Raw genomic sequence first — 16,934 nt, 5'->3', positions numbered from 1 at the left:
TATGGCAACGGTAGAATGATCAGTCTTTGCTGGGGCTTAGAGGGAAGGAGGGAGGAATGGGTGGGCAGAGGGGATGTTGAGGGCAGTGAAACTGTTCTGTGTGATACGATAAGGGCGAACACACGCGATATACATTTGTCAAAACCCACAGAATGTTCAACATCAAGGGAACCCTAATGTGCACTGTGGACTTTCGTAATCACTTATCAGTATTGGCTCATCAGTTGTAAGATGGGAACCCCACACCAGTGCACGATGTTAGTGATGGGGTGTGGTAGCTGAGGGAGTACATCCTGTACTTCCTGCCCATTTGTTCTGTAAACCTGAACCGCTCAAAAATAAATTTTAAAAAAAGACTTTAGAAAATAAGTAAAAGATGCATATGGTAAAAAATGTATAATGTATAAAATAGATGACTAATAAGAACCTACTATATAGCACAGGGAACTCTACTCAGTGCTCTGTGGTGATCTAAATGGGAAGGAAATCTAGAAAAGAGGGGATATATGTATACGTATAACTGATTCACTTTGCTGTACAGCAGAAACTAACACGTTGTAAAGCAACTATACTCCAATAAAAATTATTTAAAAAAAAATACAGAGTTTGTGAGGAGGGAGTTGTCCCCATTTCTGATCCTCAGTCCTCAGCATCCTGCCCCGGAGGCAGTGATGTTTGTCAGTTTAAAAAATATCCTTCCAGAGATACTCTCCTCGAGCACACGCACATGTAAATATGATCTCCTATCTTTTTAAATACAAATATTACATGTTATATATAATTTTCATTAAAAGGAAATAAAATATAAGACTAACACAGAACAGAAAACAATAGAGTAGGCAAAAATCCCCCATAAATGGTGGAGGCAGGAATGGAGCAAGGTCAGGGGTGCAAATGGGGTTTGGTGATACCCAAGAGAGGTGTTTGACAGGGTGGTTCTGAGGCAGTTCTGGCAAAATCGCTGCCCCCCAAAGCTGTATCGAAACAGCCTGCTCCTGTCTCTGATTAGACAGTACTGTGAAAGCTGTGTAATCTAAGGGTTGTTCTCTTCAAGACCTTGGCAAGCAGTCCATTCATTCCGGTGACATCATCTCTCAAATGTTTTTGGAACCTCTCCTCTGTAATTGGCCTTCAGAGTCGGCCAGACAGTTTGTTTTGTTGCATTTTTTAAAACTGAGAAAGGGGATCATCTGATGGCTCTGAGCCCGGGGGGTGTGAGCCCCGGGGACTGTGCACCTGAATTTGCTAATGTGGTCGTGCTGTTGTTTGCTTTTTGTTTAACAGAAAAAGCAAACAAACCAACACCCCCAGCCTGCTCCCACCACCTGCATTGCGGTAGGATAAACGTGGATGCAGGGGGCTGCTTTGCATCTGAGAAAAATGAATGCTAATACGGCAGCTTGATTTGTTTCTGACTTTTTTCCAGGTTAAGTTAAATGACATCCAAGGAGTGAAGACATTAGACCTGCGCTATCCAATACGATAGCTACAAGCCACGTGAGTTGAGTACTTGCCACTCAGTAATGTACTAAACACAATTTACTTATTTATTAGCTTATTGTTCATTGGCTCTCCTTGCCCTTACCTCACCTCACCCCACTAAAGTATAAGCTCTGTAAGCCAGGGATCTTTGATTTATCTACTTATGTATCTAAGTATTTGCACACAGTAGGTTCTCAATAAATGTTTGTTGAATGAATGAATGAAAGACCTCACCTTCATGCCTGAAAACCTTTCTCTCTGGTTGGGAAGGGAGCAAAGGTACACACAGGAAATGTGTCGAGAAGAACATAGGAGATACATACACACATACATATATATGTTTGCATGTGTACATACAGATTGTGTGGTATGGGTTATAAATGCTATTAGAATTCACAGAAAGGAAATAGTGAGGTCTGGAGACTTGAGCTGAAACGTGAGCATGGGACCTGGAGTCTGTGTGAGAATCAAGAAAGGAGGAGATGTTACTCAGTGAGACAGATGGTAAGTGAAGCTCCAAGAGGGTGCTTGTGAAGAGGAGGAGCTAAGGACTGAGACCTTGGTTTTAGGGGGACACCTACAGTTAGGGTGTGGAAGCAGGAAGAGAAACCAGCCAAGGAGTGACGAAAGAGAAAGTCAAGATAAGGGAACCCGGGAGTGCTCTGGGGCCAGAAGCCTAGGAAGCAAATTTGAAGAAAGGGAATGCAATCATGAGGATTCCGTGCAGGAGCCAGTATGGGATATAAACACACAGTGAAGGTAGGTGTTTTTTTTTTTTTTTTTTTTTTTTGCGGTACGCGGGCCTCTCACTGTTGCGGCCTCTCCCGTTGCAGAGCACAGGCTCCGGACGCACAGGCTCAGCGGCCATGGCCCACGGGCCCAGCCGCTCTGCGGCATGTGGGATCTTCCCGGACCGGGGCACGAACCCGTGTCCCCTGCGTCGGCAGGTGGACTCTCAACCACTGCGCCACCAGGGAAGCCCTGAAGGTAGGTTTTGACCTAAGGGGAGTTACTAGATGTTGTCGTCACTTGCTAGATTTTGAATTGCCAGGTGCAGTTATTGCAGTTTGGATAGTTGCCAGTAGGTGCTGCTTTGCTTAAGTTTGATTGGTTCATGAATAACCAGGAGACCATAGATGGATCGCCCTACCATCCAGTCTCTTAGCATTTACCTCTAAAATAGAAATCTCCTCTAAAATATGTATCTCCTTTGTAAAAATAAGCTATTATTAATTGCTGCTTATAAAGAAAGTGCTACATAATTTAGAGTAACTAAATATAGGTTAAATTCCATTGACATTAAGCTCAATTATATTATTAGTCTTTCCTCAGCTAAGTCTTGGCTTTTTTGTTTTCTCCTAATTTAAAGGAATTTTTCTAATTTAAAGGAATCATACTTATTAGAGTAAAACTATAGGTCTAGGTTTGCTTGAGACAGTCCCTGATTTTGCCTCTTATTCTGGCATCCTGTCTGGATTAGCCTTTGTCCCAGGTGTTCCTTTTTTTTTTTTTTTAATAAATTTATTTCTTTATTTTTGGCTGTGTTGGGTCTTCACTGCTGTGTGTGGGCTTTCTCTAGTTGCAGCAAGCGGGGGCTACTCTTCGTTGCGGTGTGTGGGCTTCTCATTCGGTGGCTTCTCTTGTTGCGGAGCACGGGCTCTAGGCGCGCAGGCTTCAGTAGTTGTGACATGAGGGCTCTAGAGAGCAGGTTCAGTAGTTGTGGCGCACAGGCTTAGCTGCTCTGCGACATGTGGAATCTTCCCGGACCAGGGCTCGAACCCATGTCCCCTGCACTGGCAGGCGGATTCTTAACCGCTGCGCCACCAGGGAAGTCCCCAGATGTTCCTTTTTAAAGGAGGTACTGTTTCTGCTAGTACAGAGATAAGCAGGGGTGGGTTTGGTAGATTTTACTCCTTGACCAATCGTATGTGAGACACAGTGCAGCAGCCAGAGTTCTCCCTTCAATGCATGGTTAAGTCTGAAACACAGTTAAGCATCAGCCCTCTTTTCTTGTAGCTTTCCAGATATAGCCTGACTCCTCTTCAAAGACAGTATGCAGCACGTTTGCTGATAAAATGAAGCGCCCTGGACAGGGGCAGCTGGGGATAACGAACGCCCTTTCTTCTCGGGTGCTGGCAGCTGATGCCTCTGGACCAGGTGCTGGGTGCTGCTGCTGACTTGGTAAACCAGTAAGTTGTGCTGTGACCCATCCTTTGGTCTGTGTGATGCTGTACCCTCAAAGTGCCAGTCTGCAATCCATGGGGCCAAGGTGAAATATGAGAAAATACAGGCTAATATAGGTGGACTTGAGATATGTTCAGGAAAGAGGCTAAGGAGTTCTACCTCAGAGCTCATAGGGAGTATCTGAAAGCTGCTGCTACATTGGTTGTGTCGTTCACCGTATTGTGTAAATCTGCATCTAGTGTTTACATTGCTTAGTGTGGTAGGCTGGATGATGTCCTCCTCCCCCTGAAGATGTTCGTATCCCAATCCCTGGAACCTGTGAATATATTACATTTGAAAATGTAGGTCAGTTATGGGTCTTGAAATGGAGAGATTATTCTGGATGATCTAGGTGGGCCTGGTGTACTCAAGGGTCCTTATATGAGGGACGCAGGAGCTCAGAGTCAGTAGTAGATGTTATCACCAAACCAAGAGTTTGGAGTGATGTGAGGAAGGGGTCATGAGCTAAGGAATACAAGTGGACTCAAGAAATTGAAAAAGGCAAGGAAATGGATTCTCCCTTCTGAGCCTCCAGAAGGAACCAGCTTAACTGACATTTTGGCTTTAGCCCAGTGAGACTGATTTTGGACTTCTGACCTCCAGAACTGTAAGACAATACATTCGTATTATTTTAAGTCACTAAGGTTGTGGTAATTTGTTATAGCAGCAATGGGACACTAGCCCATTTAGAATGCCTCTTTATTTTGCAATAAATCTTTCTGCCAGCAATCAGGTAGAAAAATGAAAAGTTCGTACTTAATGAAAAATTAGATGCTCAGATGTCTGTGTCTTAATGATAGTCGATAATGAAACTATAACATGAACAAAGCATTTGTTGACATTTATTGTCCACAGTGGGGGAACCATAGTGATATCACTGACTACAGAAAAAGCGGAAGACACACATCTGTTGAGGCTGCATCAGCATCTCCTTAAAAGTTTTGCTCAGCTGCAGAAGATGTATTTACATATTGCTCAGTGAAGCGTGACTTTTTATTTAGATCAAATACCATTTCTTCTAGATTAATTTCACTCATTTTCAATTACAAGTTTTCTTATATATATACTAAAAAGAGAAGCAATTGACATTAATCTGGCTTCATTGGTAGCAGAAGAAACTTTTTTTTTAATAAATAAGTCTTCTGATTACTTTTAGATTAAAATCAATTTTAAATGTTTAATCGAAGTAGTCAATGAAGGAAGGGCCAAAAAAATTTAATGTTGGAAGCTTTTAACAAACTGAAGCCATCAAAAACCAAGTTGCAAATAGGGAGATATTGAAAATTATCCCTAAAAAGGCAAAGGAGAAATTGAACAATTAAACATTGAGGGCTCAGATGTTGTACAAGATTTAATTTAAAAAATCTATACTCGTGCTTGTGCTTTGGAAGATCTTGATTTGTGGCACTCTGTTGACAAAACTCCTACTTTTAATTGTACAAATTTAGATTCTGAAGTGGAATAGAATGATATCTAGAAGGCTTACAATTTTGCAGCATCTGCATTTGGCAAAATATTAAAAAGAATCATAAATAGATACAACTTAGTTTGATCAGATTTATCTTACACAAGTATTTGTTAAAGAAATGTACTTTGGGGGCTCCCCTGGTGGCGCAGTGGTTGAGAGTCCGCCTGCTGATGCAGGGGACATGGGTTTGTGCCCTGGTCCGGGAAGGTTCCACATGCCGTGGAGCGGCTGGGCCCGTGAGCCATGGCCGCTGAGCCTGCGCGTCCGGAGCCTGTGCTCCGCAACGGGAGAGGCCACAACAGTGAGAGGCCCGCGTACCGCAAAAAAAAAAAAAAAAAAAAAAAAAAGCAAAAGAAATGTACTTTGGGGTCGGGGTTGTGTAAAATGGGTCAAGGAGATCAAAACTTACAAATTTCCAGTTATAAAATAAATAAGTCATGGGGATATAATGTATAGCATGGTGACTTTAGTTAACAATGCTGTATTGTATATTTAAAAGTTTCTGAAAGTAGATCATCACAAGAAAAAAAATGTGTAACTATGTGTGTTGATGAATGTTTAGATTTATTGTGATCTTTTCACAATATGTATATGTCAAATCATTATGTTGCACACTTGAAACTAATATAATGTTGTATGTCAATTATATCTCAGTTTAAAAAAAGAAAAAAAATGTACTTTGACCTAAGAAAAGAGACAGTACCTATAAAAGTATTTGGTCTGAATTATTTACATATTTCAATATAGAAAAATAAATTAGAATTGTGAATTAGAATTAGAATTTGTATGAATAAATTCTTCTATTTAGCATAATTTGTTCTCAGTTTACCAAGTACTTTAGCATCTGTAGAAAGAGTATTTTCCCAACTAAAAATATTGTGGTCTATAGAGAAATCAATTGAAGATATAAACAATTTAAAATTTATTAATCATATAATGCAACTTTGCAGAAAATTACAGGCAACTTCATTAAATAATTAAAATCTTCAAGACTGCAATAAAAAAATACATTCTTCAAAATATTTCAGTAAGATAGATATGACTAAGTAATGGATTAAAGTACATGAACACATACCAAGAATGTTTTTCTTTATTTTTAAACTTCAGATAATCCGTGTAAATATGTTTTTTTTCCTATTTTGCTTTAATATACATAGATATTGGCTACTTTTTTTTGAATTTAATTTTATTTATATTTTTATACAGGAGGTTCTTATTAGTCATCCATTTTATACACATCAGTGAATACATGTCAATCCCAATCACCCAATTCATCCCACACCCCACTCCCAACCCCCACCGCTTTCCCCCCTTAGTGTCCGTACGTTTGTTCTCTACATCTGTGTCTCCACTTTTGCCCTGTAGACTGGTTCATCTGTACCATTTTTCTAGGTTCCATATATATGCATTAATATATGACATTTGTTTTTCACTTTCTGACTTACTTCACTCTGTACGACAGTCTCTAGATCCATCCACATCTCTACAAATGACCCAATTTCGTTCCTTTTTATGGCTGAGTAATATTCCATTGTATATATGTACCATAACTTCTTTATCCATTCGTCTGTCGATGGGCATTTAGGTTGCTTCCATGACCTGGCTATTGTAAATAGTGCTGCAATGAACATTGGGGTGCATGTGTCTTTTTGAATTATAGTTTTCTCTGGGTATATGCCCAGTAGTGGGATTGTGGGGTCATCTGGTAATTCTATTTTTAGTTTTTTAAGGAACCTCCATACTGTTCTCCATAGTGGCTGTATCAATTTACATTCCCACCAACAGCGCAAGAGGGTTCCCTTTTCTCCACACCCTCTCCAGCATTTGTTGCTTGTAGATTTTCTGAGGATGCCCATTCTAACTGGTGTGAGGTGATACCTCACTGTAGTTTTGATTTGCATTTCTCTAATAATTAGTGATGTTGAGCATCTTTTCATGTGCTTCTTGGCCATCTGTATGCCTTCTTTGGAGAAATGTCTATTTAGGTCTTCTGCCCATTTTTGGATTGGGTTGTTTGTTTCCTTAATATTGAACTGCATGAGCTGTTTATATATTTTGGAGATTAATTATTTGTCCATCGATTCGTTTGCAAATATTTTCTCCCATTTTGAGGGTTGTCTTTTCATCTTGTTTATGGTTTCCTTTGCTGTGCAAAAGCTTTTAAGTTTCATTAGGTCCCATTTGTTTATTTTTGTTTTTATTTCCATTACTCTAGGAGGTGGATCAAAAAATATCTTGCTGTGATTTATGTCAAAGAGTGTTCTTCTCATGTTTTCCTCTAAGAGTTTTATAGTGTTTGGTCTTACATTTAGGTCTCTAATCCATTTTGAGTTTATTTTTGTGTATGGTGTTAGGGAGTGTTCTGATTTCATTCTTTTACATGTAGCTGTCCAGTTTTCCCAGCACCACTTATTGAAGAGACTGTCTTTTCTCCATCATATATCCTTGCCTCCTTTGTCATAGATTAGTTGACCATAGGTGTGTGGGTTTATCTCTGGGATTTCTATCTTGTTCCATTGATCTGTATTTCTGTTTTTGTGCCAGTGCCATATTGTCTTGATTACTGTAGCTTTGTTGTATAGTCTGAAGTCAGGGAGTCTGATTCCTCCAGCTCCGTTTTTTTCCCTCAAGATTGCTTTGGCTATTTGGGGTCTTTTGTGTCTCCATACAAATTTTAAGATATTTTGTTCTACTTCTGTAAAAAATGACATGGGTAATTTGATAGGGATTGCACTGAATCAGCAGATTGCTTTGGGTAGTATAGTCATTTTGACAATATTGATTCTTCCAATCCAAGAACATGGTATATCTCTCCATCTGTTGGTATCATCTTTAATTTCTTTCATCAGTGTCTTATAGTTTTCTGCATACAGGTCTTTGTCTCCCTAGGTAGGTTTATTCCTAGGTATTTTATTCTTTTTGTTGCAGTGGTAAATGGGAGTGTTTCCTTAATTTCTCTTTCAGATTTTTCATCATTAGTGTATAGGAATGCAAGAGATTTCTGTGCATTAATTTTGTATCCTGCAACTTTACCAAATTCATTGATTAGCTCTAGTAGTTTTCTGGTGGCATCTTTAGGATTCTCTATGTATAGTATCATGTCATCTGCAAACAGTGACAGTTTTACTACTTCTTTTCCAATTTGTTTTCCTTTTACTTCTTTTTCTTCTCTGATTGCTGTGGCTAAAACTTCCAAAACTACGTTGAATAATAGTGGTGAAAGTGGATATCCTTGTCTTGTTCCTGATCTTAGAGGAAATGCTTTCAGTTTTTCACCATTGAGAATGATGTTTGCTGTGGGTTTGTCATATATGGCCTTTATTATGTTGAGGTAGGTTCCCTCTAAGCCTACTTTCTGGAGAATTTTTATCATAAATGGGTGTTGAATTTTGTCAAAAGCTTTTTCTGCATCTATTGAGATGATCATATGGTTTTATTCTTCAATTTGTAATATGGTGTACCACACTGATTGATTTGTGTATATTGAAGAATCCTTGCATCCCTGGGATAAATCGCACTTTATCATGGTGTATGATCCTTTTAATGTGTTGTTGGATTCGGTTTGCTAGTATTTTGTTGAGGATTTTTGCATCTATATTCATCAGTGATATTGGCCTGTAATTTGCTTTTTTTGGTAGTATCTGTGTCTGGTTTTAGTTGTCAGGGTGATGGTGGCCTCATAGAATGGGTTTGGGAGTATTCCTTCCTCTGCTATTTTTTGGAAGAGTTTGAGAAGGATGGATGTTAGCTCTTCTCTAAATGTTTGAGAGAATTCACCTCTGAAGCCATCTGGTCCTGGACTTTTGTTTGTTGGAAGGTTTTTAATCACAGTTTCAATTTCATTACTTGTGATTCGTCTGTTCATATTTTCTATTTCTTCCTGGTTCAGTCTTGGAAGGTTATACCTTTCTAAGAATGTGTCCATTTCTTCCAGGTTGTCCATTTTATAGGCATAGTGTTGCTTGTAGTAGTCTCTTATGATGCTTTGTATTTCTGCCATGTCCGTTGTAATTTCTCCTTTTTCATTTCTGATTTTATTGATTTGAGTCCTCTCCCTCTTTTTCTTGATGAATCTGGCTAAAGGTTTATCAATTTGTTTATCTTCTCAAAGAACCAGCTTTTATTTTTATTGATCTTTGCTATTGTTTTCTTTGTTTCTATTTCATTTATTTCTGCTCTGATCTTGATAATTTCTTTCCTTCTGCCAGCTTTGGGTTTGGTTTGTTCTTCTTTCTCTAGTTCCTTGAGGTATAAGGTTAGATGGTTTATTTGAGATTTTTCTTGTTTCTTCAGGTAGGCTTGTAATGCTATAAACTTCCCTCTTAGAACTGCTTTTCCTGCATCCCATAGGTTTTGGATCATCGTGTTTTCATTGTCATTTGTCTCTAGGTAATTTTTGATTTCCTCTTTGAGTTCTTCAGTGATATTTGGTTATTTAGTAACGTATTGCTTAGCCTCCATGTGTTTGTGTTTTTTACGTTTTTTCCCCTGTAATTGATTTCTAATCTCATAGCGTTATGGTCAGAAAAGATGCTTGATATGATTTCAATTTTCTTAAATTTACTGAGGCTTGATTTGTGACCCAAGATGTGATCTATCCTGGAGAATGTTCCATGCACATTTGAGAAGAAAGTGTAATCTGCTGTTTTTGGATGGAATGTCATATAAATATCATTTAAATCTGTTTGGTCTGTTGTGTCATTTAAAGCTTGTGTTTCCTTATTAATTTTCTGTCTGGATGATCTGTCCATTGGTGTAATTGAGGTGTTAAAGTCCCTCACTGTTATTGTGTTACTGTCAATTTCCTCTTTTATAGCTGTTAGCAGTTGCCTTATGTATTAAGGTGCTCCTATGTTGGGTGCATATATATTTATAATTGTTATATCTTCTTCTTGGATTGATCCCTTGATCATTATGTAGTGTCCTTCCTTGTCCTTGTCCCATTCTTATTTAAAGTCTATTTTATCTGATATGAGTATTGCTACTCCAGCTTTCTTTTGTTTTCAATTTGTATGAAATATCTTTTTCCATCCCCTCACTTTCAGTCTGTATGTGTCCCTAGGTCTGAAGTGGGTCTCTTGTAGACAGCATATATATGGGTCTTGTTTTTATATCCATTCAGCAAGCCTGTGTGTTTTGGTTGGAGCATTGAATCCATTCACGTTTAAGGTAATAATTGGTATGTATGTTCCTATTACCATTTTCTTAACTATTATGGGCTTGTTTTTGTAGGTCCTTTTCTTCTCTTGTGTTTCCCACTTAGAGAAGTTCCTTTAGCATTTGTTGTAGCGCTGGTTTGGTGGTGCTGAATTCTCTTAGCTTTTGCTTGTCTGTAAAGCTTTTGCTTTCTCCGTCAAATCTGAATGAGATCCTTCCCGGGTAGAGTAATCTTGGTTGTAGTTTCTTCCCTTTCATCACTTTAAATATACCGTGCCACTCCCTTCTGACTTGTAGAGTTTCCGCTGAGAAATCAGCTGTTAACCGTATGGTAGTTCCTTTGTATGTTATTTGTCATTTTTCCCTTGTTGCTTTCAGTAATCTTTCTTTGTCTTTAATTTTTGTCAGTTTGATTACTGTGTCTTGGAATGTTTCTCCTTGGGTTTATCCTGTATGGGACTCTCTGCACTTCCTGGACTTGGGTGGCTATTTCCCTTCCCATGTTAGGGAAGTTTTTGACTATAATACTTCAAATATTTTCTCAGGTCCTTTCTCTCTCTTTTCTCCTTGTGGGACCCCTATAATGCAAATGTTGTTTCGTTTAATGTTGTCCCAGAGGTCTCTTAGGCTGTCTTTATTTCTTTTCATTCTTTTTTCTTTATTCTGTTCTGTGGCAGTGAATTCCACCATTCTGTCTTCCAGGTCCCTTATCCATTCTTCTGCCTCAGTTATTCTGCTATTGATTTCTTCTAGTGTATTTTTCATTTCAGTTATTGTATTGTTCATCTCTGTTTGTTTGTTCTTTGATTCTTCTAGGTCTTTGTTAAACATTTTTTGCATCTTCTCGATATTTGCCTCCATTCTTTTCCCGAGGTCTTGGATCATCCTCACTATCATTATTCTGAATTCTTCTTCTGGTAGGTTGCCTATCTCCCCTTCATTTATTTGTTTTTCTGGGGCTTTATCTTGTTACTTCATCTGGTACATAGTCCTCTGCCCTTTCATCTTGTCTAACTTTCTGTGAATGTGGTTTTCCTTCCACAGGCTGTTGAATTGTAATTCTTCTTGTTTCTGCTGTCTGCCCTCTGGTGGGTGAGGCTATCTAAGAGGCTTGTGCAAGCTTCCTGGTGGGAGGGACTGGTGGTGGTAGAGCTGGGTGTTGCTCTGGTGGGCAGAGCTCAGTAAAACTTTAATCCACTTGTCTGCTGATGGGTGGGGCTGGGTTCCATCCCTGTTGGTTGTTTGGCCTGAGGAGACCCAGCACTGCAGCCTTCCCAGCTCTCTGGTGGGGCTAATGGCAGACTCTGGGAGGGCTCACTTCAAGGAGTACTTCCCAGAACTTCTGCTGTCAGTGTCCTGGTCCCCATGGTGAGCCACAGCCACCCCGTGCCTCTGCAGGAGACCCTCCAACACTAGCAGGTAGGTCTGGTTCAGTCACCTATGGGGTCACTGCTTCTTCCCCTGGGTTCTGATGCTCACACTACTTTGTGTGTGCCCTCCAGGAGTGGAGTCTCTGTTTCCCCCAGTCCTGTAGAAGTCCTGCAATCAAATCCCGCTAGCCTTCGAAGTCTGATTCTCTAGGAATTCCTCCTCCCATTGCCAGACCCCCAGGTTGGAAAGCCTGACGTGGGGCTCAGAACCTTCACTCCAGTGGGTAGACTTCTGTGGTATAAGTGTTCTCCAGTTTGTGAGTCACCCACCCAGCAGTTATGGGATTTGATTTTATTGTGCCCCTCCTACCGTCTCATTAAGGCCTCTCCATTGTCTTTGGATGTGGGGTATTTTTTTTGGTGAGTTTCAGTGTTTTTCTGTTGATGATTATTCAGTGGTTAATTGTGATTCCGGTGCTCTTGCAAGAGTGAGTGAACGCACGTCCTTCTACTCTGCCAGCTTGAACCAATCTATTTTTCTCCAGTTTTATTGAGATGTAATTGACATAGAACATTGTATTAGTTTAATTTGTACAACACAATGATTTGATGTATGTATATATTGTGAAATGATCATCACAAATTTAGTTATCATCCATCATCTCACATAGAATTTTTTTCCTTGTGATGAGAACTTTGAAGATCTATTCTCTTACCTATATACTTGTATTCTATGAAAATACCACCTCAATAATAGTGTTGACTTCTTAAAAATGTACTGAGGTTGAAGGGGTGGGGTGGAGAATTACATTTTTAAAGGAATAGATTTGTTACTGAGTCTAAGCTTGTACTGTTTGCCATGCGAGAAGCCAGTAAATTGAGAAACGAGTTGTTGGGGCAAGGAATAGCTAGAAACTTTATTCAGAAAGCCAGCAGACCGAGAAAATGGGGGACTCGTGTCCCAAAGAACCATCTTGCCTAAGTTAGAATTCAGACTTCTTGTACACTAAGAAGAGAGGGAGTAAAGTCAGACATTTCCTGGTTCTGCTCAGCCTCCAGAGGGGGTGTGTTAATTTCTTCCTTCCTGCAGTCCTTCACAGGTGGGCCTGGTCAGGATATTTCCTGTGAGCTAAACAAAGGTATTTTATCTTAATGTTTATTAGCTGGGGGGTTTAGGCAGGGTTCCCAGAGATGGGCCATTATGTATAATTTAAGAGTATAGGCAACATCCCTTTAGTGATTAACTTGTAAAAGAATACAAAGGTTCTTCCTTATTGCAGTTTCTGTATTGCTTGATGTTTTTTTTAGCATGAGACTATATGCATGCATTGCTGGTTTGTTTTAAAATTAAATGAAAAGGTAAAAGTAATAAAATTTTAAGAGTAAGTTGCTGGCATGATAGCCTCCATATAAAGACCTTCCCCTATATAACCCCAACAGAACCAGCCAATCAGGAAACTAACATGGACACATGACTGCCATCTATTGGCACACTCCACTCCAGTCTCTCCAATTGTTCCAGTAGCGTCCTTTATCTCAAAAGGATCCAGCCCTCCTCCCTTCTGGGTCACTATGGCTCTGCCCTCTTACCCTGCATGGATGCCTGTCTTGCTTTGTCAGGGCAGACAACTTTAGGACTAAGTTGGTTAAGAAAGAAAAGGAAGGGAAGGAAAGAGGAAGATGTCTCTCTCTCCATCTATTTATCCATCTGTCTATCTATGTGTAAAATTTGTTGCTGTTTTGGTACAACACCTCCAAAGAGAGCCTCAAACCGTAACTGAAATATTTGAGTCAAGTTTGCCCCCTCCAGGTAGGTGCCCCGTCAGGGCCGGCCGGCAGTGTCTCTGTGTGGAGGAAGCAATGGCAATCGCCTCTAGTAGGGCTCCTGAGGGCAGTGTACAAATCGGACGTCTACATTCAGTGGTCTCCAAAGTCAGGTCTCCAGGCCTGTCACCGATGGCTTTGTGACTTCAGACAAGCCTCTCTCTCTATGTAGGGGTGAATGGAGTGGGGGAAAGGAAGAGCTACCTCACAGCGTTGTTTGGAGGGCTACGTGAGCCAAGGCACTTTAAGCACTTAGCACAGTGTCTGGCGCATGGTAAACACCCTGTAATGTTCGCGCTTGTTGATATAGCTGCATTTATCTTCATGTAAAGAAGTTCACTGCACCCCAGCTGGAGGGCCCAGGAAGATGTGTGGGTTTAGCTTGTGGCTTTGCATAGCCCCTGGCACACAGCTCTAGGCACCTAGCAGTGTGTTTATCCAGTTTCAAAGGCCAGGCTTGGCCTTCCGTCCTTGCTCTCCCCTGGCTGAAGGAGCAGGGGGTAAACAGCAAGAACAGCCAGGCATCCCTTCTCCTACTTCCTGCTTCCTTCCCCAATCTCTGCCTCTCACCACATCCTGAGGAAGAACAAAGCAGAAGATGGGGAAGTGAAACAGGACCAGGCTGAGCGGCTTCACGGGAGCGCCAGCTCGCAGGGGCTGCCGAGGCAGCACGCTGACACCCAGAGCCCCGCCAGGGTCCTAGGGAGCCCAGATGACAAAGAGCCTCGGCTTTGTTCTGGTTTCTTTATGTGTGGCAAGAGGGCAGGACCCTGAGGCTGGAACCCCTTCCCCTGGGAGGATGGTTTCTCCAGACAGCAGGGAAAAGTCTCCATCCCGCTTTCCAGCCAGCTTCTAAACTGGCCACCTGCTTGGTCTACACGGCAGTGCCTCTCTGGGGTTTTTCATGACAAGCTCAGTCCCCTGGGTTATTTGGGGATACGGGGTTTGTGTGAGAGACTGGGGGGGCGTGCTTTCCTGATGAGGTCACTGTTCCTTGAGTAACTATCTTGCTTTCCTTGGCCTGAGCAAGCGGCAGGAGTGCCTTGGAGCCGTGTTTGTTTGTGAAACATCAAATCCCTGCCTAGTTACGCCCAAGCGGGCCAGCTTGCTTCCAGACCCCGAGCCCTTGTACTTCTTTGGTCTTGAGTCCTGCGGGTACCGGTGTCTGTTCCCTGCCTTGGAAAAGAAGGGCTGGGGCAGGTGGGCCGGGGGCCAGCGTGCCTCGTCGGGGCCTGTGAGCTCCTGAGCCAGTGTGCGCTGTAGGTCTCATCTGAGGGGGAGTTTCGCTGGTGGGGATCGTTGGCAAGGGGCCAGGGCGGCATCTGGCAGTGAGCGCTCAGCTCCTGGAGCCAGAGGGCCGCTTGAATGTCGGCAAAGCCGAAGGAGCGGTCGCTGCTTCCACTTCCTGCCTGGGAGCCGAGGGCCCCTGGCTTGCCCTGGCCTGGCCGGGTGGGCGGCCGCCTGGAGAGGGGGTGAGGGTGGGTTGGTGGGGGCAGCAGGTAGCCTGGGGCCCCGCCGGCCTGGAGCCCACCAGCTGCCGACGGGCCCAGCCCGGGAGTCAGGCTCCAGGCTCTGAGAACGGTTCTGTTCTGGACCACTGACTGGCTCCTGAGCCCTCACTCCTGTCCCGAGCTTCCTGAGTCACTTCTCCCCGCCCCCAGCTCTGCTTCTTTCTGAATGGAGCGGATTGTCACAACACCATATGCTGGGAAAGCAATTCGCAACTCATAATGCCCTTCTATGCACCGGCTCTCTTCGAGCTTTCATCAGTCTGTGAGGGCCACTGGGCAGGTAACTGAATCCATGCGTCACAGAGGAGGGGCAGTGGAGGCTCAGAGAAATGTAAGCAGCTTGACCAGCAGGACACACACAACACACACACACACACACACACACACTGCAAGTCAGTGTGTGGCTGGGTCTAGAATCAGGATTCCTGCCACGAGCCTGGTGCACATCCCCAGCCCCTAGGTGATCATGGCGCACAGGCTGGCAAGTGGGCCCCCTGCAGTACCACCTGTGCTGGCCACTTCCTTTCTTCTTCCTGGAGGACGTGTGTTTTCCGGGCCTATCGTACTTCGACTCCAAAGAATTTAAAACACTGGTGGTGAGAAACAGGTCTCTAGACAAAGTGGAGAAAGTCGCCTGAATTTGCTTCTCCTTTCCAGGCCCTTTCTTCCCTCCCTGCCTCAGCATTTCACCTCCTCCTTTCACCTTACCCCCTGGTCCCTAAGAAACCCTCTTCTCCTTTCCTTCGTTCACCTACTCTAAGGCACAAATGACTGATAGGGTTCAAAGGGTTCCCCCTCCATACCTTAGCCCCCCTTACGATCATGCGGTCTATGCCTCAACTTACAAGACAGGCACATTCAAACACATTGTCTCCAGGAGGCAAGCACAGATTTTTAACAACTGGTGTTGCCTGGGCAAACGACCCATGAGAACCAACGCTGGCCCTAGCGCTGAGTGGGCCCTGGAGCCCCTGCACGCTAGAGCTGGGCGTTACCCCCAGCAGCTGGTCCAGGGGGCGGCGGTCTGCAAGGGTCCCGGCGAGGGCCTGGGTAACTGGGGCTGGGTGGGTGGTGCTTCAGGGAGCTCTGGGCGTTGACCTTTACCAGCTAGCGTGGCAGCACGGCCACACTTTCCCACGCGCACTGCCGTACTGCTGCGTACTGGCTGCATGTTCATGCCCACATTTCGTTGCATTTTTTCCAGGACATTCGGAGGAAGATACCACATTTTCTTTTTAACTACTCTGGAAACTGAGTCTCCATGAGGTTCAACAGCTCCTCAAGCTTTCATAGCCAGTGAGTGTTTCTGGAAGTTGGAGAAGTTCAGAGCATGGGGTACCCAAGATGGGAGGCCCTTCGTGGGATAAAGGAGGTCGGAGTCCTGGGTGGGCAGAGGACACCGGGAGGGCTCAGGCCCCACCAGAGGGCAAGGAGCAGGGGGAGGGAAAGGGGGGACAGGGACAGAAAGATGATGTGTGTGCTTATGCAGACTGGGAAGATGGCAGGGGTGGGGTGGGCAGACACTGAGAAACAGAACACGCTGCAGTTTTAGTGCGGCCAGAGCCAGTCCTGAGTGAAACAAAGAAACCATTTCCATCGTGTGCTTTGCTTCTTGCCCTGTATCTGAACGTGGTCGCCCAGAGAATGTGATCCCTTGGAGGACTGGCTATGGCGTTTGATTTTAGAAGTAGCTGTGTCTTGTTCATCGGGGGCTGCTGCTGCACTCCTGATGTCCTCGCCACCTCCTCTACCCCCCCAAAACCCTGAGCTCCGTGGAGTCTGTGAGCAAAAGCTGGGTGGTGTTAAGTGGGGCTTCTCCCTGAAGAATTCTGGGACCCAGGTGGTCAAAGAGTAGGAAATTCAACTTGTTCTTCTGCGGATCGAGTCCAAAACGTGGGT

This window comes from Tursiops truncatus, chromosome 17 (assembly GCF_011762595.2).
Source record: "Tursiops truncatus isolate mTurTru1 chromosome 17, mTurTru1.mat.Y, whole genome shotgun sequence".
Lineage (NCBI taxonomy): Eukaryota > Metazoa > Chordata > Mammalia > Artiodactyla > Delphinidae > Tursiops > Tursiops truncatus.
The sequence above is the reverse complement of the archived record's forward strand: the minus strand, read 5'-3'. Positions refer to the sequence as shown.